This window comes from Lathamus discolor, chromosome 6 (assembly GCF_037157495.1).
Source record: "Lathamus discolor isolate bLatDis1 chromosome 6, bLatDis1.hap1, whole genome shotgun sequence".
NCBI classification, from domain to species: Eukaryota; Metazoa; Chordata; class Aves; order Psittaciformes; family Psittacidae; genus Lathamus; species Lathamus discolor.
Window position 1 is genome coordinate 78,057,394 of NC_088889.1, and position 24,935 is coordinate 78,082,328.

At 41.0% G+C, this 24,935-nt stretch overlaps 1 long non-coding RNA gene across 1 annotated transcript in view; it reads right to left on the reverse strand.

Moving 5' to 3' along the window:
• LOC136016569 (uncharacterized) overlaps positions 1-24,935 on the reverse strand; it is a 461,128-nt gene that overhangs the window by 37,188 nt on the left and 399,005 nt on the right. The window contains exon 5 of the long non-coding RNA XR_010613651.1: positions 16,542-16,657. This is a non-coding gene — a long non-coding RNA (uncharacterized LOC136016569). The remainder of the gene's footprint in view (positions 1-16,541; positions 16,658-24,935) is intronic.

The window sequence follows — 24,935 nt, forward strand, 5'->3', positions numbered from 1 at the left end:
GCACGAGTGCTGCTGCGTGTGCAGGCTCCCCAGACTTACCCTCACTTTCCTATTTCACAGTAGCTGAGCAAAGCACCACACAAAACGGGATACAAACCATCATAAAAAGCAAAGATCTTGCCCTTCTGCACCAGGAATTAGTGGGTGATCTGGACAGTCCAGCTGTGGATTTGCATGTGCAGTGTCAGATGTGCTGTAAACGCAAACAGCACACTAACTGCCCCATTCTGAAAAAGCAGGCTGCTACGACACGCCAAAGACCGTGTCTTCAGATGATGTAAATCTACTTAGCTTCATTGAGCCGTGGTAATTTACACCAGCTGAGGGATGGACCAAAGGCATTTATTAAGGCTGCAGTGTATTTAAGAACCAGCACAGATCAATAGCTCAACAAATACTCATTTCACATCACTACTTTTCAGAAAGGAGGTCAAATGGGCCCTTACACATTTTTTTTTCTAAAATTTCAAGTAGAGACCAGTGAAAATCAGTAATTAAATCCCCTTTGAAGGAAGCACCAGCCATGAAGAATAGGAAAAGAGATGGTACTGCCCAGAAGCAGTAGTTCAGGCTCACAGGTGCCATTAAGGGCTATGAGAGAGAGCATGACTTACCCCTTGAACTGTCTTCTGGAAAGGCTGGTGTCTCATCAGTGAAAGAATAGTTGGAATGACTGTAACAAATTAATAGTTCAGTATGTTGGTCCCCAAATAAACCAAATTGAACTCTGGAAATTTAGAAATCAGTACCTTTCCCTGGTCATTTTTCATTTTAATGTACATGACTTCAGTAAGCTTTGTATAGGTATAGCTCTGCCTGGTTAGAAGTAAAAAATATAGCAGCATCACAGTGAAAAATATTATCATGAGATTTCCATCCTATCATGCAAACCAAAGACAATGTTAAGATTTTAATGACATTTCCAAGTGTACCGACATTGGCAAATACAACATGACAAGCCTGACGTTGGGGAGGGCTGCAGCACTTACTGGGAAGAGAGCACACACAGCCCACAACTGAGCAATCATGCCAGACCTTGGGACAACCTGGACCAACAGTCTGCCTCATCAGAGTGACACAAGGAATTGTATAACCAAAAGGCCTCCCTCAGCAAAAGGAGAAGAAAGAGCATTGTATATTTGATGCTAAAAATCAGGGGTGTCAGTGATAGTAATTTCCTGCAGTTATAGAGAGCATGTGAGTGATAATTTTGTCAGGCTGTGTTCCAAATATGGGAAAATATTTTTCTTGCAGGTTGATTTTAAATTCATACCACCACCAGACTCTGTTTTGCTGTGTATTGGTCTGTTCTCTCCATCCTTTTCAGATAGAGCCCTGGAAGCTCTCCTTACAGCTTACAGCAGTGAGAAAAAAAAGCCATAGGGCTTTAAATTTTTAAGTTGGTGTTTTGAAAATACGGCTGTATGTATCAGGCTTCTCCTGTTTTAAAGGCCCTTTCCCGGAGAGTCTTCCAACAGGAATATCATTTACATCAGCAAGGCTTTTTGGCAGTTTTTCTTTTTTTTTCCTTTTTATAACCATGTTGCAGTGAGACATCAGTTTAGGCAGCCAGCTCTGCAATAAAACTGACAACAGGTTTATTCTCCTGCTCCTCATGGGACCGATAGGTATTTCAGAAAAGAAAGCAGGAGGGAAGGAACAGCAACAACATGTGTGTATGATCTGCTTTGTCCCAGCATACCGCCTCTGCTGTTTTCAGAATGATTCTCACTTAGAAATCCAATGTTTTTCTTATATTTCTTTAGATATTCTATTCATTTTTGATTACTTTGCAGGGGCAGTATATCTAAGGCTGAAGTATTAGGAGGACCTATTGACTTCAAAACTGCCAGGATTTCACCTTTGGGGTCAAACTGCCCGTTGCTTTGCTCTTGTCACAACTATGGAAACCACCGTGAAACAGCAGTGCCCTGGAGCTATTCTGCCAGAGGGAATCCCTACAAACACATTGGAAAGTTTATAACACCAGAAAGGCAAACCAAACCCTGCCTTTTCAGTTCACTGTGGAAGGGACTTTTCTCTCAGAGGATTTTATCTCAGAAGGAAATTGCTGAAACCTGGCCTGGCTGCTGTGCCTGAAGTCACTCAAGTTCAGCCTCTGCTACCAGCCCAGGAAGGAGCAGTGGCACTGGGGGCAAAGACTTTCTTTGCACTGAGTGCACAAAGGGTCATATTTGTTGACCACAAAAGGATAGTCTTGCCTTCCTCACCATCAGATAATGACTGAAACTCCTGAGCATGCAGTGATGGTCTGGGTTTCCACTTAACCCCATTTCATTCTCCAATATACAATGGTAAAAAACCCCCAGTGAGCACAATACCCAAAAGGCTAGAAGATGAATCAGTGGTCCAGAAGGTCTCATGGCCATGCATGGGCATTAGCTTCCACACTACCTGGAGCCAGGGTGCTACATCTCTCTGACTGGCTGGCTGTGGTGCAGACCAGCACGCTTGGAATAGACATGCTGATAGATCAGGAATTTAATCCTGATTTAGTGGATTTAGTTCCAACAGAACAGGATGTAACTAAATCTTTTTAAAAAAAGACTAATCCAAAAAAGACTCTCTAGACTGAGTATGCGTGTTGGCGAGGTATATGCAGGTATATGCTTATTTAGAGAAAAATGCAATTTTAATAGTAGGAACAATATTCAGGTTTGGCCAGGCCTGAAAAAATTTATAATCTCTTTATGACAGATTCCATGTATTCCAGTTGCGAACAGCCATTATGCCCAGATGGTGGCGCCTATAAATCACAGATTACTTCTACACAGTGATTAGGTAATTCATTCCTGGCGGGATATACATTGTGGGGTTTACGGTTTAGTGCAGAGGAAAATAGAAGTCTCATTGTATTGCAACCCCTCAACCACCAAACCACCCCAGCATTGCAACCCCTACCTTCTTTTCCCCAGAAACCACTGACCGTATCACAGTGCTGTGTTAGCTTTTACAGCTACCTTCCATTTAAGGAGAACAGTACCAGAATAAGATACGGAAAAAGAAAATACAAAGGGTTTAGACCAAAGATTCTTCATCCCAAGGGAAATACATAATTCAAGGTATTTGTAAATGTGTTTGTGATGTGCTGCAAAGCTGAACTGGAACAAAATAAATAAACCCAAGAAACTAGACCTGAGAATCCCAATCTTTGATGGAAATCAGACAGGCAGGTTTAGATGTATTGAGGGGATTGTAGGATTAGGGTCAGCACACTGAAAGGCTGTCCTGGTCAGTAATAGCTTCACATCAAAATGAAGCTCTAAGTGTTTTGTGCCAGCCAGAGTGACTACCTTCTATTCAATTTAGTTTATGTTCATTTTTTAGTGAGAAAAGAAGGAAATACAGCTACTGAGAAAATAACTGTGTGGAGGGGGACAAGGTTAACTAATTCTAAGTGAATCACAAATGTTTCGGGGATTCAGGACCTGCACACAGAGTAAAAATAAAAAGCTTCAGACCTTGTGTCTGAAAATCAGCTCAGTAAAGCATTTGAGTTTGTATTTGCTTATCTAGAACTGGTGCTTTCAGAAACAGGCCTCTCTCTGAAGAGCATTTCAAATAAATGGGGATACCAGAACTGCCAGCATGCAACAAATTGGTGAGAAAATCTTGTTTCCTAATAAGAAAATGTTTTATTTGAATTTTGTGATCATTGCTAATAGAGGTTCAGGTTTAACACACCATTTCCTCTAAATGTATGTGTTCAGATACCTAAATGTTAATTCTGACCTTTGTCTACTAAGTACATCTAATGTTCCTCACACATTTCAGTCACCTATAACAAATTACTTATCCCTTCCAATTCTCTATGTTCAATGTCCTTCTAAAGATGCCCAGAAGAGGAAAAAGAATAAACAGCTGAGCAGCAGGGATATGCAAAACTGATTTCAGATTTGGGAGCAATCCTGCATTGTCTAGATTGAACCTTGCAGGAGAATAAAAATACAAACCCAAACAACAGGAAAATAATAAAGCACCCCACACCCAAACTTCATGAAGTTCTTTTGGCCAGGGAGGATTTTCCTAGCAGCCTTTTACTGACCCACAGAAGTATAATCTCTGCTGGGTCTTGTTCATAGAGGGTGGGTCACTAAATCCCCTGAATCTCAAGCACCCCAAGCCTTCAACTAGACACTTGGGAAACAGTAACTGTCAACTAAGTAAAACTCCTGGCAATAGCTGAACCTCAAACTTCTTTCACACTTGTGTATGACCAAGAAATGAAGACACACTGATGCTACCCATGCCCCTCTTCCTCCATACCTCCTCCCACTGCTCCCCATGCACTGCTCAGCTGTCTCACATGTGAGGACACTCCTTGCCTTCCTTTGGGACCATGGTGTGAGGCCTTCCCGGGCAGCCCCAGCTAAGTACAATCACTGCTACATGAGCCCCAGCCCCCCCTGCTCCGTGCACAACAGCACAGCATCCCCATCTGCCCTGCTGCACCAGGCCATGCTGTGCAGGAAAGGCCATCCTGCTGGTACAGCTGTGCCTGGTATTTGTATTACAATATTGCAAACACTTAGCTATGAGTTATAGCTCCTCAGAGACCGGCTGACTGCAGGTAACATGCATAAAGTAAAGCAAATTCACACGTTCTTGTCCTCAGATGATTTGCAGTCTGAATTCTAACGAATCTAATGTCTTTCTCAGCACAGCCGGTATCTGTTAGAGCTTCACTCAGACTGGGCAGCAAGAGCAAGTATTTCCCAGCTTTGCTAGTTGGGTTGCAAATAGCATTTGGCTGAATATGATTTTGGTTTCAAGATATGAAGAATTTTCTTCATATGCCTGAAATCAAGATTCTCAGAATATATGAAGACAATTGCTGAGTTTATGCAGTCATAAACAAGGGAGTGCAAACAGATTCATCAGGAGTGACAAAGCCAGGAGTATTTCCAGCTATCCTGTGTGACGTTTCATTAAGTATTACAGACAACTTTGGTTAGAGAAACCCTGTGCTTAAAGATTAACATATTTTTCTCCTAACAGTGACAAATGTTGTACATACACCCTCATCTGTCTTGCAGGAGAGTCGATACATGTGCAGTGAGGGCTCTGACTGTCAGTCATTTTGGATGGGATTCACATTTGCTAACTTACCAACTACAAACTGAGCACCTACAATTACCAAGCAGTCTCTCCCAACTCATGTTTTTCCAGGGCCACTAAAAGTGCCACAAGCATCACTGCTGATGATTTAAAGATAAAAACAAATAGCCGTAAGGAATGTACAGTTTAAAGCCACAATCCTGTAAATGCCCTAGTGTGAATTTCTTTTACTAACACAGACAGCAGATCTATCAAATAAGTTATTTTCTCCTCTTAAACGCTGAGAATAGTTTATTCCCCAAATTTAATCTTTGAGTTATTTAAGAATGTTTTCCCTTTCCATCTAAGCTGTGGGGATGCACATTTTTGAAGAAAGAAATAGGCTATTTCAGCAACTAGAAATACTACTATATGGGTTTAAAATTAATTCCGAAAGACAAATTTAACCAAAGTGACTTAAGAGCTAGAATCAGAGTTCTGTGTGAAAGGGTACGATGAACATGTGAAGCTGTGCCAAAGACTGCCTTTCATCAGCTCAGCGCGGATCCAAATTCCCTGGGCACTCCAGAAGAAGAATGATCTGTTTGATTAGCAAAAGAAATGGGGAAGTCCTGCTTGGTGTTTGTTGATGTCTCTTGGATGACTTCAAAAAACCCCCCCAAACAACCCATGAGTCAATTATGCTAAGGTTGGTAGCCGTCAGAAAATCTGTTAGGCTGGAGAGGATATGAGAGGATCATTTGGCATGAGATGATCATGCCAAAGCAGAGTTTAGAAGTTATTAGGACTATTATTGGGAATGCTCTAACATTAGTCTCTTGCATCTATTTCCACAAAAACATGCAGGAATTTAATTATATTTCTCCTTTAGGACTTGTAACCTGTGACAAACTGAGTTGGAGCCTGTCAACGGGTTTAGAAGTTTCTGGTGAAAGAAAAACACACACACAAGCTAACTAATCTGTAGAAATCCCATAAGCATTTCTATAGAAAACCTGACTGTAAAATTTCCAGCCTGTGTCAGAAGAGGTGAGACAATTTTTAGAGTCTGGCTGAAAAAAAACAAACCCACTTAAAAGATTTCCAAGTTCCCAGTACTTCGTAATACTCAGGCTCCTTTAGTCCCGTCACTAAAATCACTAGTCACTAAGAGTACAAATGGTATCTGCAGAGCTGAGTACTCCCTGTAGTTAAGGCATGCACACAATTGCTGCCAGCAGCGCTGACAGCAACACACAAGCAAAGCAAGACTAGGAAACTCACATCCAACTATAAATACCTGCATTAATAGAGGGGGATACCTTTATTCTGTTCTGCCTACACAGAAAATCAGCAATACTGGACTCCACAAGTCAATCAGCTATTCCAAGAAATCTCCTGTACTGCCTTGCAGCAAGCAAATACCTGAAATGCTGCTACTGGGCATAAAGCCGTGAACAGCTTAACATCCCTTAGGTGGAATATTACTGACATTAAAATAGGTGATATGAGATATTTAATTTTTCAAAAGCACTGACTTTCCCCCAAATAACGAAACACACTTCAGGATATGCTAAGGTAAACACAGAATCAAACATCAGTGTCAGCAAACCAAAAATGTTCCTCTAACTCCCCAAACATGCTGCAACGGAGCTTAAGTTTGTTTATACCCTGTCAGAGGCTCAAGCAAGAGATTCAGATTTTCTGGAATTTGTGATTTGTGTGCCGAAGGCTAATTTATTTATAAGAATAAAGAAAAAAACATCTCCAAACCCCTCAAGGTTTTATTTGATCTGCAGTAATCCTGTTCTTACCAATCACTGTGTTCAAACAAACTTCAAGCATCCCCCAAACAAACAAACAAGCAATGCTCCTCATACCTGAACCAACAACCTTTCCTTGCTGTTTTAAATCTGACAATAAACCCAGCTTCAACTACAGTGCACAGTAAGAGGGAGTAGGAAGAAGCCCAGGCATTTCCTACAACAGCCTCAGCACATGGGAGCAGCCAGCCCTGCAGTGATCCCCTCAAAACCTCCAGAGCAGCAGCACAGAAATTGTTACTAGAAGGCTTCTCAGCTAAGAAGGACAACAGATGTATTTTCACCTCAGCTGGTTCCTCAGAGGAAATCTGGGAATTCAGAAACTAAGAACAAAAGGATAAAGTAGAGAGAAAAAAAGCCTCCACCAACCAATAAAATACAGATTGGCTACCAGGAAAAAGTTGCATAGGAAGAAGCTAGAAGTCTGGAGGATGATGTGTTGAAGAGGTGACGTTTGGTGTGGAAAATCTCACAGACACGTAAAGCTAGAACTGGATGAGACAATGCCCTTGAAACTGTAACTGTAGGAAAGGTTCGTGCTTGTTTCTTCTCAGCTGTGTTAGTGCCACTAAGGTAGGATGGCACACAGGCAAGGATGATTTAGGTCTTCAGGAAAAACTGAGATAAGGACCCTTACATTTGCACAGTAAAAACACTAAAGCCTCAAGATTTCTCTTGTTCAGAAAACTCTTATTATTACCAGTAACGAAGTGTGAGCCAGAAAGAGCACAGCTGGACATGGAGATGCCCAGCTGAGCTGGTGGATGAGCAAGGGAACACCCTCCCTTACACATAAAACAACAAACTCCCCGCTGAAGACTTCTGCAAGCCACTAAACACTGAGGTGAACAATGGCACTTTTTCAAAATCCCTTTTCCAAGGTGAAACTTGGTGAACTGAGTTTTAGCAGTCCGACAACAGCAAGAGCACAGCAGTGCTCATGAATAACTTCAACTGCTTGCACAGCTGGAGTGACTGGCCTCAAGATGTGGGCTGATGGACTTGGAAGGTGCCCAGTCCTTCATGCCACTGCTGCCTGGGGCATGGAGGGGTCCTTCCATGGGCTGAGCAGCAGTGGCATACAGGACCTGGTGACTGTACACCAGCTATCCACGTACAGGGCAGCCCTGCGGGTACCAGCAATGCAGACAGACCCACTGCAGAGGCTGTGCTGTGATGAGCACCTGAGGCACAGGGCAGGTTCCTCCATGGCAATGGCATCAGTCCCTGGCACCAGCACCTGCTGGCAAGAATAGCACCATTTCAGAGTGAAACGGATAGGAAATACGAGGACAAAAGTTAAATTTGCAGCCGCAGACTGACTCTTTATGCGAGAGATGGTTCTTTTCTGGTAATAAAAGTTGCTCCTAAAGAATTCCACTTTTTTTTTTTTTTTTTTCAGTATAGCTGCTGCTTCTTAATGGGGCAACAGACTATGCTGTCTGTATTAGTCAGCAATAGATGTAAGAGAGTAGTTTTGTCTGGTCATGCCAAGCCTCAGTTAATTTCTGCAGACATCCTCATCTGAAAACACCTTGGGTGACAGTTTGCCAGGCACGCTGGCATTTCCAGCCTACACCCTGCTCCTCCTCATTGAACTTCAGCACTGCCTAAAGTCACTAAATGAGACACAATGCCCTCTGCAGTAGGATGTCTACAAACTGAGTGAGGACTAGTCTTCTTATGTCTAGATAAAGCAAATATATGTGAAAGGGGGAAAGGAGGTACCGAGAGCGTGGCCAGAGGTCACATCTCCAGTCTGTGGCAGGACACAGCTTTTTGAGACACTTTGCCCGGAACTGAAGGGATGCTGGAGTCTGAAATGCTCTTCCAGCACTGTATGTGTCCTCACTGCAGCTCTGGGGTGGTACTGGCATCCTGATGGTAACAGCTCTGTTGAGCTGAGCCCTTGCCGCTTTCTGCTCTGGTGTTCAGGTACCTCTTATCAGCACTGCATCTGCTAAACTCAAAGGAGAGGAAACACGCTGTTCTCACACATTTCTGTGAGAATTGCTTTCTTGGCCCCATCAGTGTGCAGCCACTGCAGCGTGGATTTTACTTTAGAGAAATGACAGCCCAAGTCAGGCCTTTTCTAATCTGATTATTCCCCTTGAAAAGCAAACACATTTCTTTTGAGACCACAGAGAGCACTCATCGAAGCCTCTTGGCTTTCACTTGCTGCAGATCCTTTGAAAGACTAACTCCTGTTAATTAGAAAAAGATAAACTCAGACCTTGCAAGTGCAGGTCTTGCACTGGCCAGGGAAGGGGCTTTGGAAGTTGGTTTACCAAACACGTTTCCGAATCATCACTTGAATTAAAGCAGACCCCATTTATTTCACATGCCTTCTGAAAGCTGTGTTCCCAGTGAAAAGAAAGTAACATATTGATAACAGCATGCTCTGCCACAGGAGAGAATCGAGAATCACCCGTGTGTTGCCTTGAAAACAAACAACCCCCAAACAATTGATCTGCTACTGCTAGTGTAGAGACAGTCTATTATGGATAAAAATACAGGTGGAAAAAATTCTTCAGGGATGTGCAAATACCTTTATTTAAATTCAAGCAAAGTAAAACAAGCTTTGCTCCTATAAACGAAGCAGTGGGTTATGGACGCAATTCTCTCAAGTCTTGGCGGAGAAGGAATGCATTTCCAGGCTAGGGGAACCAAAAAACTGAGTGATTTCCCTGCCAAGGCTGGGATTTCTGAGATGGCTTAACCTGACTGCCAGGAAAGGTGGAAGTGCATCAGAGACTACTGTACAAATTGTTGCTTTGGCTCCCTTGTGTGTAATCTGAACACAGCCCCACAGCTGAGCTCTTTATCCAAGCACCCAGCAGCACTGCAACACCTCTGCTGAAGCAGCAGCGCCACAAGGAAGCTGTGTAGCACAGTGACAATCACACAACAAACCAAGGTGGGCCTCAGGATATGTGGAATGTTTAATTAAAAAATGTGAAACGTTTAATTACAAATACAGGTTGACAGCGCAATCTATGGAAAAGACACCAGGAAGGATGAAGGATCATCTATGCACATGAAAGGCATGTTGTGTGCATATACATAAATACACACACACTTTCTTCCCCACCCTTTGCTGTAACTGTTCATGTGGCTGAGGTACTTCTCAAAAGAAAGCCTGACACTTCTGCATGACACACTATGCTAGATGAATAAATATATTAGCCAGACTTCTAAAATCCTTTTTCTGCTATGGGCATACAATATAATGTTCAATTTTAATCTGTCCACTGCTCAACCTTCCTTTTTACATTATTGCTTTGGGAATCTTTACAGCTTTCTCAGTAGAGCTAAAAACTTCTAACAACAAAACTGGACCATCGCTGTAGAGCTCTGCCACTTTCCAACCGACATTTCTGCCTAGAAAAGACTACAAAATACCTCAGACAGAAAGGAATAAAGACAAGAATTCACTCATTTCCTTCCAACAGAAAGGGATGAAACCGAGAACTTGGCTTTTAGGTAAACGATAGCAACTAAAGTACTAAATATGATTCCACCCTAAACGCTGGGAAAAAAAAGTCAGCATTTTGACTTTTCTTCTCCATCATGCAGACAGTTACCAGCATGTGCTGGGTTGACCTTGGCCAGCTGGCAGACACCCACCCAGCTGCTATCCTATCCTTCCTCCTCAGCAGGAGATTTTGGAGTCTGTCTACGGAACAAACTGTTCAGAGAAGCCTGTACTGCCTAGTAGTACCCAAATTATACACTGTGTGAAAGACTCCTGTGCAATGGCAGAATAGGGTTACCATAAAACATCACAAGGTACACACATGGTCAAAACCCCTTCCCTGTGTATAGTCTGGGGGATATAACACTAAGCTCTGCATTAGTGATTCCTCTGTGAACAACACAGTGGCTTTGCATTGGAAATTGAGCTTGAAGCAGAGTTACTTCAGACAAGAGAGAAGGTTTAACCCATTTCTCAAGGTGCTGCTGCTTTCAGGATATGTAAAATCTCCGCAGATGGAAATTACTTACGTTACACAGCAGACAGATTGTCTTCAGTGTTGAGGACAAAAAGAAAGTGCTACTTGCTAAGTGGAAAACCATTGGCAGAGTGGAGTCTGTTCTCTTGTATCCCTAAATTATTTGCAGTTGATTTGTTTTTTTCTTTCAAAGAACAGAAAATCAATGTAAACCAGGACTATGGCTACAAATGGAACAAAAAATAAAAAAGAGTATCACCTTGTTTTTAAGCAGGACAAGAAACTACACAATCTGCCAATTCTTTATCATTACTATTTTCAGTCCTAGATTTTTTTTTTTCCAGCAACACCAGCATCATCAAGCAATATATGGCATTAACTGGTGAATGCTTATATTTGAATGTGGGCAGATGATACATCTCAACTTTCCTTGCTTGAACTCCATTCCATCTCTACCTCTGCAATATCAGAAACATTAAAATCCAAAAAGTTATTGCATTAAAAGTTAATATAAAGAAAAGGCAAGTTATTCACTTCAGCTGAGAGAGCAGGGTCCCTGATGAGAAATCGCAAGTCAGCAAATTCTGGGATGACTTCCAAAGGCACAAATAGGTGCAAGGGCTCATAACCATGGAAAGTTAAAGGTAGTCAACAGCTTGACTGCACAGCTCTATTTAAACAGTGACAGCCCCACTGAGGTGAATTACTACTCAGGTCTGAAGGAGCTGACAGCCATTTTCACTCTCCAGTATCTCTACATCATCTCTTTCTCCAAATACATGAATACACTATAGCTTCTCCTGGCCTTGAAGAACAAGTTGTTCCTCCTGTGGGAAAACCAGGAGGTGTTGCAGGCAGCCAGGGCTGCAGTCACTACGCTCTGTGACAATCACCCTTGCCCAGGAACACTGGGAAATGGGGGCACTGCTAGTCTATTCCTTGTGGATACACAGAGACTGCAAGGATACCTTTTCTGCTATTCGTATGTATACTTTAATCATGACATGCCTGATACAAGGGCATCATTCAGTGCCTTTTATCCTCGGTGCAGAGCTCTTTGGAAAAATTCCTATATTCACTGTTTGAAAACAGAATTTTTAAATAATGGATGGGGAAAAACAAACAAAACCACCATAAAAATAACAAAAGCCCCATTCCCTGCCAAATCTGCCATGTCTGGCTTAACAGCGAGGTCATTTGTTGTTTTGGTTCAGACAAGTTCTTTTCCAAAGCTATACTTTACACAAAGAGACTTCATTCAAATATGCAATTAAATATAGCTTTCCTGAACAGAAGTGGCCACACAGAGCATGCTGTCAACACATCCCTGCAAGATTTCTCCAAGAGTTCTGCAGAATAATTAGCTTTGGTACCATTGCACAGTAGTTTTTATCTATCAGAGTTTTATCTTGCCTTCTCTCAGTGGTGAGTCTAAGAGAAATTCTGAATGTTTGCCTCATGGGTCTAATCATCTTATTGACGCTCAAAGCATTTAAATGTGATCTGCAGCCCCTTCACTCTTTGACATTCCAGTTCTTAAAAAAAGTCAGATATTTTGGCAGGTGCTTAGCTGAGACTTGTTCTTTAGGCTATAAGGCTTTTGCCTGTCTAATTAGCTGTGGCAAAAAGCTGAGAATGTTGACAATCTGGGGATGTGAGGTAATAAAAAATAGATTATTTACCAGCAGCAAATTAAGCCCTCTAAGAACCAGTGCGATGAGTTGTGCCCCTCTGACAATTCCCTGTAGCAGATAGATACTACTGTCTCCATCTGTCTATCTTGTGCAGTGTACCTGACGGCATGTTTCTAATCTATTTTCCCATGCAAAAGAATTGATCCACCAAAGCCTTCAGACACTGAAGAAAGTAACCTTTCTGGTGACAGGAAGCAAAATCTGTGTGCTTCCAAAGATGATTTTCCCAGTTTTCTTTGGGGCAGTGCAAATAATTGGCCAACATCACCAACCGCTATTTGCTACTGGAGATGCAAGGTAGTTGCACCTTCTCATTTGGGCTGGCAGACAAAGGCACGGAGGAAAAGGCAACTATGAATTATTGATGAGGTCCGGCTCATCAGAAGCAAGGAGCTCCATTACTTGGTGTGCTGTCTACTCTGCTCCGTGGCAGCTTTTGTTTGGCTCTGGCTGTGAGGATGCCAAGGCTGCTATGAGGCCAGGGGAACAAGCAGTCTAACGTGAACAAAGACAAAAAAGCCCATATCAAAAAAGTTAGGAATGGAGGTGACATGACTTCTTGCCTGGGCACACCGAGAGTGACACAGAGAGGCACTCAGGTGCTACAGAAGACTCTTCCCCTTTTAAAACCCAGCCTCAGAAGGTGGCTAGCAAAAACACTGGGCTAAAATCCACAGCTCATTAGGGTAGTTATTTTTATTTCCTTCAGCCAACTGACAGTCTGTCTTGGCTTTACTCCTGTTTTAGACCACACCACTTTTCAAATTTCCTCTCCCAAATGTATTTTAAGGAATGTAGTTTTGGAATGCTTTTTGGTTTACTCAAACTAGGGATTCTTGCACCATATACTATCCTTTCATCCCTGTTTCTTTAGTAAAGGATAAGCCACACTAGCACAAGGCACTGGACAAATGTTCAGGTCCTGTAAACCAGCGCAATAGTCTGTTGATGAAAGAATGGCAGTAACACTTCTCTGGGTTACAATACATGGTATTGTACTATGCCTTACTGCAGAAAATGCTTAAAGACCCTCTTTGGATCTAATCTGTGGTCATGGATTTCAGGTTATGTGCTGCAAGGAATCCCAAAAGTCCAATTCTTTGTTAATATGCTGTTATTGTAAGAATATTATTATTTTTCTTAAAGAATTTGTTAATCAATATTGATGGAGTAAATTAAGTTGTTGAATTCATACACTTCTTTCTTACAAGAATCAGAGATGACAGCAGACCTTGCCTTTGGAGTGGTCACACCAATGATACTATAGCACCTCAGTAATGGTTATATATATACGGATGTTTTGCTCAACAAAGGCTATAAACTATGTAGCGTTTTCAGATACACCAGTTCCCTCATGTTTGCCTTGTTTCATTATCTACAAATGCTAAATATGATGTCAAGGCTTATTGAGAAGATCACAAAGCCATATTTATTTTGTAACAGTTAGGGATGTCTGAATCAGTTGAACAAACTGACACAGACAAGGTAAACCCCCTTTCACACATCTATGCTGAATTCCAGCACAATTTCCTCCAAGATCTGGTCTAAAAGTTATCCAGCTAAATCCTTACAAGGATGGACAAGAAAGCAAACTGCAGTTTCTCCCACCCATATAAAAGGGCTGGAAGTATCAGAAATCTCATGAGTGTGATTATTGCCAAGAGGCTGTCAGTTCAAATTTTAAAGATCAAAGACAATACAAAAACATTCTGTAACTCTGTTTTTTAAGCAATGTATAAGGAACAGGTAAATATAGTTTAGCTTAGCAAGTTTCAGAAAAGGATTGAACATTTCTGTGGAAGAGAACATCTACAGAAATAAGTAAGACTGCTTAGAAAAAGCCTATGATCAGACTGTGGGCACAAAGCCCACATTAATCAATGCAAGGCTTAATACTGATTTGTGTAAGCTTTGGATTGGATGCTAATGGGTATCAATTAAGACAAAGCTTTCTTTATAGGTAGGTTATCCATAATTTCCTGCCTAGTAGAGGTTGCTACACCTCAAATCACTTTGTCCTTTTTAGCAAAGAACCTGATGAGAGCCAAATCTTGATCTGCTGAACTTGGAACAGAAAGACCCAAATTCCATTTTATAATATTCAGTATTTTGTAAGATTTGCTGAATCCACTGTCTCACTGCTGATCACAGTTGGTAGTGACTGTTAAAAGCACAGAGAGCAAGTGATCATGCAAATTCCTGTTCAATTTTCAGCTTTTTCTTCCTGAAACTACTAGAAAAGACTCAGAAACTAACTTTCCAATAATGCAATTAATTTGAAAGGAACTTAAGGAGCTCTGTTTCATAAGGCTTTTAAAAGAGTTACTGACAGTGAACTTGGCAGCTTTTTAGAAAGCTTCAACATAGCGAAAGAAGAAAAATAAATTAAAAGAACTCTCCCTATGTGCAGCTTAGTAAGAGAAAGAAAGTGTATTCCATTATATCTCTTTCTCCTTCCAATATCCGTCACTATGTTACACTGCAACGAAGAAGCCAAATACTGCAGCAAATTAACTGTCAAGGGGATTTTATCAATAAATAATTGAATTCAGTTTTCAAGAAGGGCCAAGGCTGGTACATTTCCCCCTCCAATCACAATGGTGTCTTGTTCTCTGCACTTTAATAACTACTGCGTGCTGCTGCATCACCAAAACTTAATTGGGGAGGTAAAGATATTGAGCTATGGAGCAAATTTGGAACTAAGGAAAATAAAACAAAACCCCAGAAGAGAAAGGAAAGATGTAAAGAAGTTGTATTTTTATTCTGTCTACTTATAGTTCCACTGTGCATGTTCATCTGTTCCTAATACTTTCCAAACCTACTGACTGATCTGATCCATATTTGAGAGGCACACACCCACTTGATCTGCAAGTACAGGATACTTCACTGAGGAAAGAGATCTTGCAAAGGGGAAAACTACAGCGTGACACACCATTAACTAGACACAAGGAGTTCATACACAAGGGGAAGGCATACAGGGTGGGCAGAAAGGAGAGGGGCCAGCCCCAAGTACAATGAAAACTTGAGAAGGAGCTTGTATCCTCCTGGACACCAGGGAATCCAACCAACGAGATACAAATCTACTGGAAAGCAGGCTTCATTAGTTGCACTGCTCATGGAGCTGCATGTTTACAATCTGGGGAGAAATGGTCTGAAACTGAAGTGTCAAAGAAAAAAAAGATAGTTTATGCAGGGTTCATAATAAAAATACAGCTTCTTAAAGGTCCTCGATACAATTACAGCCATCATGCGTTTAGTGCAGTAGGTATTCACTAATCAGGATACACAAAGCAACCAAACAAAAGGGGACATTGTTTTAAATTGCAGCAGGCGTGGTCAAGCGTATCTATGGGGAAAAAATCCTGTCTGGAGGGGCCTGCCTGGTCTACCAGAGAAGGTGCAGCACCTAAGCTGCAGAAAAGCTCAGACCAGTGTCCGGGTTGTTGCAGGCAGGGCTGACCTCGTTTTGAGGCAGGGAATTTAGAGTCCAGTAAAAAGCAAGTGGGAATAACTTCATTATCATGATTTTTACCTCATTTAGGCAAATTTTAACAGTTTTGCCTGTCTCAAAGATGCTGCCTCATCATTTCACCAGATGCCTTTCCTATTTGCTTTACAAGAAGCAGCAAGGAAGTAGCTCCTGAAGAGTTATTTGTGACTCTGCAGGATCCAAAAGATTGTCCCTGTAAGAAGCTTATACTGGCACTTCTGCAGAAAACTACCTGCCCAGACAAACCACCAGATTACAGACTGCAGCAGAGACTCTTTATATATCAAAAAGTGAAACACATTAGTGGAAGTCTTTGGGTGGTGATGCTCTGGAAGAGGCACTAAATCCTGCTGACTTTGTGCTACATGGCTTTTAAAAAATGCCATAATTCCCTGGTAGCTGTTGAATTGGCTGATGGCCATCTTTCTGTTTAGCATGAGCACTTTTGGACAAACTCCCTCCAGCTGGTTTATGTATTTGTGTGCTGGATCCACACACACCCCAATTATACTCATGTTCTTACTTCTGTAGTGGTGTTTTCCTGTCCATTTACGGCAGGTGGTCTGTGCTGGCACAGTATCAGCAGTAGGTGTGTCACTTCTGGTGTGCACCCCGTGGAAATAAACACACCCTTTGAACCTAAAGGAAGACAAAATCATTCAGACTAAGTTTTCAGATAGTCTCAGATACCCACTGCAACAGCATTCATTAATATTAAATGTGATTGCTTTTAATACATATAATGCATCTTAAAATAGGTTGGACACTTACATAATTAACATTAAAAGATATACAGAACCTAAATGCTAATGCTTACACTAACTGCCAAGATCAGGAAAAAGAAAAAAATATCCTAACTAATTTAGGAGGCTTCAAGGCTCAAGCTTTACAGCACAAACAATTTATAGCAAATGTCAAATGTTTTTGCGTGCAGGTTTTTCCAGAATGGTTTCTGTAGAGTCACTTTCAAATGTTAGTATAGGCCACAGTGTCACAGTCAGCATTTCTGATCCAAACAGGCCACTGCTATAATACAGCAAGACTACTCTGACCCCAAAAGATCTGGATTTCTAATGGCATACAGCTCACCACCAGTCATCTCTGACAAATCAAACATTTTCCCTATACAACAAATTTGTTCCTCTGACAAATCAAACAAATTCCCTATATAACCATCAGTTATGGTGCAGAAGACAGTTCCCCATAACCTATCTGTTTTTTGGAGCTTGTACAGGCAGAGTAGAAAGCAAGGCTCACGTGGAAACGTCATGCCTCTTTTCTTACCTTGGACTATGAGGGAGGGTAGAAAACATCGGTTTAAAAGGGTCAAAAGGAGGGATATGCCTTTGGCTCCTAAGGCACAGAAACAACTTGCACACACCCCTGCCTTGGCTTAGGTATGTTTGATCTGGTTCCTGTCCCGTGCCTGCGAGCAATGCTCTCTGTGGTACCAAGCAAGGCAGTGAGCTCTGGGAGCAGAGATGAACCTGTTCCATGGCTGCAGTCATACCTTCCCTGCCACTGCAGTCACTGTAATGTGCTTTGGCACATAAACACCAACAGGTGCAATGCAGCAAGGAGCCCTGTGCAGCACAGTGTGGCATGAATCAGTATCCTGTTTCAGGCCGGAAAGGGATTAAGAAATAGGCAAAAGAACAACTGATAATGCCACTAAGTAAATTAGTCAGCAGGAGATGAAGCTGCCATCCTAAATCTTGGAAATGTTTTTTACTCTCCCACGTACTCCGATGCAGGAGAACACCTGAAGTCAGCTTCACATGGGGCAGGGACGATTTTAAAGCACTTTTGTGCAGCACTGCTCAGCCACTGAGGTGCTACAAACAGCAAAGGCAATGCACAGCATTCCCCTTCTCTCACTCCTTTTCCTCTGCCCCTTTTGGGAAACATTAAGTGGCAGTACAAAGAATTTCTAAGCAACTGAAGTGAAGCACTGGTTAAAGAACAACTACAAGAAACACCAAAACATACTGCTCAAAAGGATTTTGAAAGAAAGAGCCTTAATTTGAACGGAAAATTTCTCTAAATCCTTTAAGCTGCTTTGAAAATCTCAGCCTCCATGATACGGTTTACATCTAAGATAACAGGGTTATTCTGAAAATAGACAGAACACAATCTCACCAAAAGAAAGAGGAGTAGGAAAAGCCAGAATTCCCCTGTAGTTTAAGAGGGAATTTATTTAGAGGGCAAACTGAAAATCTGAGGCTGTGGTTTCAGTATGGGAAAAGCTTTGGAGCAGCAGCATCAGGCCACAGGCAGTACCCAGATAAGCACCACAACAAAGGGGCTGTTCTTGGGACCAAAGCTCATAGCAGAGTTTTAAGCTTTGCTCAGATGAGTGGTTGAGATAGTTTAAAGCACCTGCAACTCCACAGGAGACTCTGGATTTGGAAAGAAACTTTATTGCCAGAAGATTATGTCACTACCTAAGACAATTTAAAACAAACTAAGCACTGCAGCAGGAATTCAAATGCTAACAAAAAAACCCCATGAGTTTTATTTATACAGATGCCTGCTGTACTGGCACTGTGTGCTACAGTGATCATATATCATATACTGGAATGTAGCACATACATATGTATCTCCCTACCTATAGCTCTTTGCATTTTAGACTCTGCCCATGTATGCACCTAACCATCCTGGTGACAAAACCTCAGATTACATTTGCATGCTTCTCAGGTAGGAGTAAGTTCACTATTCTTTGAATGAAAGAGGGGTAAAAAAGAAAGGTAGCCAAGTGTTATACAGAGGGTGATATTGAACACGTATTTAAAGCTAATTTGGAGTGTGAAATAACCAGGGTGTTTAGTACTAAAGTTCCTTAGGGGGGATAGAGAACAGTACAAGGAGAGATTTAAGCTTGCGTTGGAGGATTTATTAGTTCTTGAAAAGGAATATTTCAAAGAAACTAGTAATGAATGAAGGAGTAATTACATACTGAGTTTGCAGAGAATAAACTAATTATAAAAATATGGTATGTTATAGGCCATCTGCCCCCCCCAAAGAACCAAATTGTCAAATTACTGAGCCAGAGATGACACATAATAATTACACTGTTACTATGCAAGATTTAATACTAACTCTAACAACATTTTGCAATAACAACCATTTCTCTTTCTTGTTTGTAAATGAGAGTCATTAAATGCTGTCATGAGATTTGATGTTGCTTGTCAATATCCCAATGTGTCAGGATAGCTTCATTACCCATCTTTTTTGGAATGTGGAAAAAAAACCTAGTAACAAACCCAATGGAGGCATATTCCAGCGCTAACTCGGGAAATAAGTGAGTTTCACCACCATTCAGAGCACAAAGTAGTTACTTAATAATCTCTGCCAAATTATTTTTGACTATGAATAGGTGAAGGGACATTTAACTGAATGCATCAAGCTGGCTGAGTGTCCCAAATAACTGTGCTTTGCCTTTGGGCTTTATTTTATGATTTAAAAATACAGATAAAACTTAGTCTGTGTTTCCCTTCAATCTGACTGTTGTTAGAGTTCTTCCTTTGAGAATTCCCACTTAAGATCCAGTTCAAAATCTAGTTTAGGTACAAACATAATAAACCCCAGCATTCTGGCTGGCTTAGGACTTGAGCTCCTCCTGGAGGTAAATATGTTCAGTACCTGCAGTCCTTTTTCAGCCAATGGGAGAAAGCTGTAGAGGTGTATCACAGGTAGGAATTAAATGGTCCAAAATGGTGAAGGCTTCATTTTACCTTGAACTAGTTTTGGCTGTTACTTATAGCGTCTTTTTTCCGCCTTTCATGATTCATTATGAACCAGTAATGCCATAAACTTCGTAAATTCAGTGCCTAAAATAATCCTACCTATGATTCAGTTTTACTACATTCAATGTTTTCTCCAGGACTGTAGGCTTGGGAGTCTTTCAGTTCCTATTGGTGAGTTTTGTCTTTCCTGAAAAACACACAGAGGATATTCAAATAATCAGTAACTATTGCAAGCGTAAAAAAATGGAGGGGCAGGGGGGCAAGGTACAGAAAGCCAAAGTGGACTGTTTCTCTTTCAGTTGCCACGGCTATAGGCACCATCTTCTTACATAAAATTGTGATTTTGCTTTGAAGCTCTGTACAGGCACAAGCCTATTGCCTTCTCAGAGCAGTTTTTTATGAGTCATTCACATTTTCTCTGCACCTAGTATAGCTCTAAGTTTCCAGTGAGCAAGGAACCCTATCAAAGACAGCAGGATCCTCTTGGTCTTACAGCAGAGCTGCTCATGTGCCTTCTTACCTCCAAACGCTTCAAAAAAAGGCATCTAGATTTCGATATGTGAAAAATAACACATGAGAAAAAATATTTACTCATCTAGTTTTAGTACCCTGAAACCCCAGGTCTGCAAATTTGTTTTGGGGCCAAAGACCACTACGAGAATATTTCCATTGGCTTCATTAGCCTTTAAATAGGAACCAACCATTGGCAAGTGCAAATAAGAATGAGAAGTGAAGGTATTTTTAAGCAATGTGGTTCTAACACTAAAGTACATCCTATTGCAGTTAAGTGAGAGTCTCCTTCATGATCTTTCCTCTCTCTCACCAGTGATTAAAACCAGTAATTTCTATTTCCATACTGTATCTGTAGCAACAACTAAAATTGCTTACAAAGGAAAAAAAACTCCAATATTGAGAAGAGTTTTAGATGATATTTTCAACTTCTGATATACTAAAGTACAAGGAAAATATCCATTCATGCAAAAAGCCTTACTGTATTAAAAAAAGCTCCAACCAAATACAAAACAACCACAACAAAACCAAGAAAGAAGGGGCAAAGGCAAAAGGTTCAAAGCTTTTGAATTTTTGTCATAGTGACACTTCAGGCCTAGGAGGTCCCTATATGGCTTCCTTTTTGCCCAGAACAGCCTAGATCTAGATTCAGTTCTCCAGCATCAATCGCAGCGGCTAGGTGAAGCAGAAGACAATCTGGTCTGTCAGCCACACGAAGCTGAAACTCAGTCACTGATACCTACATCTTTTTATGAATCTTTTCTATCATCTTGGAGACATCAAGCTTTGGAGCTGAGATTGCATCAATTCATGTGGTTAAAACATGCTAACATTAGAAGTGGTTCAGCATGCGATTAAAATTTGTAGTTAAATAAGTAATTACACAGTATTCCTGCAGTCCAGCTTACTGTACTTTTCTTCCTACAGCACTGACATGCATACAAAATCAGGGAATCTATTCATGCTGACGTCTTCATTGTATGCTCTGTTCTTATTTGTACCCCCGAAATTAAACATTTAAGTGGCAGTTAATAAAACTAACAGATGAGACAAATTAAATAGAATTTCCAAAGAATATATTAAAATCTAGTCTTAGGATTATTATAAACCAAGTTTCATTTTCCTCCATTTATTGTGGTTCCAAGGAAGTTTTTACTGGACTCCAGTATTTAACTAAATCCTAAAACAATAGCTGTATTTCCAGTACAATGGATTAAATAGGCATATCTTAAATGGGCGTATCACTGATCCCATTATCAATGACATGAAGATGTAAAGCTGCCACAGTTTTCAAAGAAGGAAGATTTCCCTGAAGTTTAAGGCATTCAGACTGGCTTTGCTCATTCAGCTCATCTCTCAGGTGGGAAACTAGGCCGCATCTGAGCAGATCAAAATAAAATAAAAAACCCTCAAACCAAAGAAAAACAACCCAATCCCCCACTTTATGCTTATACGCAGCTTATTAAATTAAATTCATATGCTGTTTCTTCCTCACAAATTATGTATGTGTAGCCCTGTACCTGCCATTGCACTAAGAGGCATTCTGCAGTGATGCTGTGGGTCCCTAAGTTGTGCCATCACTGTAAGATGGAATCAGCTAGTAATTACTTCACTGCTGAAGTTGTCCACAGAACAGTATTTTTCACCACCAGGTGAACAGCCTTTTAAAATGAGTATCCAGTAACTCAGCCACACGTAGCTTTTTGGAGCTGATGTCAAGCCTAAACGGCCACTACTCTAGAGAAATTTGTCCTGTGGTCTACATCTTACCCCCAGCACATTTTGCCCACAGCACGTGTCAAGTCTGCAGTTTTGCATGTGAATAGCAATCCAATGTCATCGACTGAGCACAGCCCTCGCGGAGATTAATTGAAAAGCAAACAACCAACCAGAAAAACCCTGAAGAGAGATTTTCCCCATCTCAGTATATTAGAAGAGGGATTACTACTGACAGCAACTTGAGAGAAGAAGAAATAAAGGACAGTGAAGGGGGAAGTAGTTTGCAGCATTCAATCAGTATGCAGCATCAGACTCTTAATTTGCAAAAGCTCTGCTGTAGATGACATTCCAGCATCGCTGATAGCCACTTTGCTTCCAATGACTGTAGCTACTGCAGATGCAGCGTAATGACTTCTGTAGTTGTGGAAAGAGTTCCCCAAATGAAAGTGCATGTTGAAACTTTGTTTTCCCACTCTGTTCTGTAAGTCAGAGCACACACAAAGGAGATCCATTTCTACAGTTTTCTGTATGCACATGTACACTCTTGGCTGTGATACAATGTATGCTCAGCTTGATTGAATTAGCTTTATCTCTCTTGTTGTGTATAGGAACAATAACTTAAATTGTGTGTTAGCTCCATCTCTGAGCAAGTCCCTGTGAAACACCTGCGACGTACTAGGACTCAGACATAACCCCTTCTTTCCTCATTAATCCAGTCCCAGTAGCAAGAGTGTATCATCTCCTACTGAGCTGTATGAGCTGAAGCTTGATAAGGAAGAGGGTTTGCATGGGAACAAAGCTCCAGCCACAGCTTGTCCATTTGCTCCTGGTCAAAAAACGATGTCACCTGGCTGCATTTTTAAAATAAACTCAGTATCTAGTTAGCCTGTGGTAGCCCAAGAATACTTTAATTTCCTTCCACAGGACCAGAGTAGGCACTGCAGACTTCCAGCAAAAAAAAAACAATAGCAACTATATTAAGACAGTTCAAAGTAATCTTCTGAATTTCCAGGAAGACAATATAAAGTTAAAAGTCTTCCAACAAGTTTACTCAATACAGACTCAATTACAGACCTACTGAAAACAACCAAGTACTGAAAGCATCTTAGTTGCAAAAGAGCAGCTAGCTGAAAGGAAGCGATGAATGCCATCCACCACAGACACGCTGGCTACCAGTACACTGCTAAATTAATAATAAACAGACACAATATATACCCAGATCCTGTGCTCTGTACCAGCCCTACGTGTGGTGGATGCACTGTGCCATGAAGCGAGCCTAACCTAGGTCATCATATTTCTCTCTGCTTTTCTGCCCCAGTGGGTTTAACAAGTGTTTTCTTCTGGTATTAATCCCAAGCAGCTGCTAACAGTATCACTTCAACCTTGAAATGTCTGCTTAAAATGCTGCTCTTCCTTTAAGTGAAATCATTTTGATCAGATTCTGTCCTCTCTGTTTCTCATCTCTCACTAAACTGAAATGTGAAACATTTAGAACAATAAAAATCACTGTACTGGAAAGCTGCACTGTTTATTTTTCATACACTGCATGCAAGCATTTAGCAGACCTTTAAGAGTTCTAAATTCATTCTGACCTTCTTCATCAGTTATTTACTTTGGGCCTTGAGGAAATGCTTAGCTTAAATGGCCTTTTTCCCTTTCAGAAATCTAATCTTCCAGAAAAATTCCACTGGACAGCAGGTTTTGTAATGGAATTACTGTAGTTAATTCCTATCACAGCAGTTCCTTAATGAAAGGCTGGAAGAAAGTCAACAGGTACTGTATTCTGCAAAGGCTGCTGTAAATATGAGTGTCTTAGTTCAGAGAGGTGGATCATCTCCCCATCAAGATAATTAATGGTCTCTTGAGCCAGACAATTAAAGGTTGCAATAATAATTTAGAAGGTATCTCCCTTTGTTTCCCAATAAAAACTTTTCAGACGAATTAAAACTACGGTTGTGTCATGCAGTGTGGTGGTTTCCAACCAGTGCAATAACATTATGGGTCTCAGCCAGAAAAGATAAATGCTTGGAAAAAGAATAAAATCACCCATTTAGCACCATTTTATGTCAACATCATATGAAGTTTTGCTCCACATTATGGAGGAAACCATCTTTTCTTTAAGGTAATCCTGCTGTAGCTTTCATATGAGCCGAGAGACTCCTCTTTTATTATTTCTCTTCAGGGAAACCTTTATCCATTGAAGTCCTGTAACTAGGAGCCAAGTGCTTGGGTTCCATGGAGCAAATGAGCCCAACGTAATGTCAATCATAGGAAAAAAGAGAGAAAGATTAATTAAAACTTTTCAGAAATCTTTTCAATATTATTGTCTGACGTGCTTGCTATCAGTAGAGCATGTCTTTCACACAGCAGCTTTAACAATATAACGCTTTCAGACTGTTAAGGTAATTATGTCAAATATACTGAACATGATGGGAAGAAACTGGTATTAGCTTCAGATTAATCTCTGCATATTCTGGCATTCCAGTTCTGTCTTCAGAGACTGAACTTGCTTTTCCTGTGCTGCTGGTCAATAGGTTTTTCCCTTCCTGAGTAGGTTTTTTTGTCCTGCTAGCTGGGATTACATAGGGACTCAGTGTTACAACACAGATAGGGCTCTACTAAAGGAATCAGTGGGGACAGAACACTGTACTGTTTCCTCTGAGACGAGTAACAAAGGCTGGACCCCATTACCAAAACCCTCAAAGACCTCCTATAGCCTTTGCTGGCATAAGTATAATCATTTTGAGACTTAAACTCCTCTTTGCCCACTGTAGAGGTCTGGGGATTTATTGTTCTTGTGGAACATCAGTGGATTACAGCAAAATCACATCACTCGGCAGTTACACACTGAATGACTCCTGTCTCCCATTCTATCCCCAATTTTGCTACTTAATTAGTGATAGCTAATTACTGTAAATAGCCCTGCATCTTTAACTAAATGA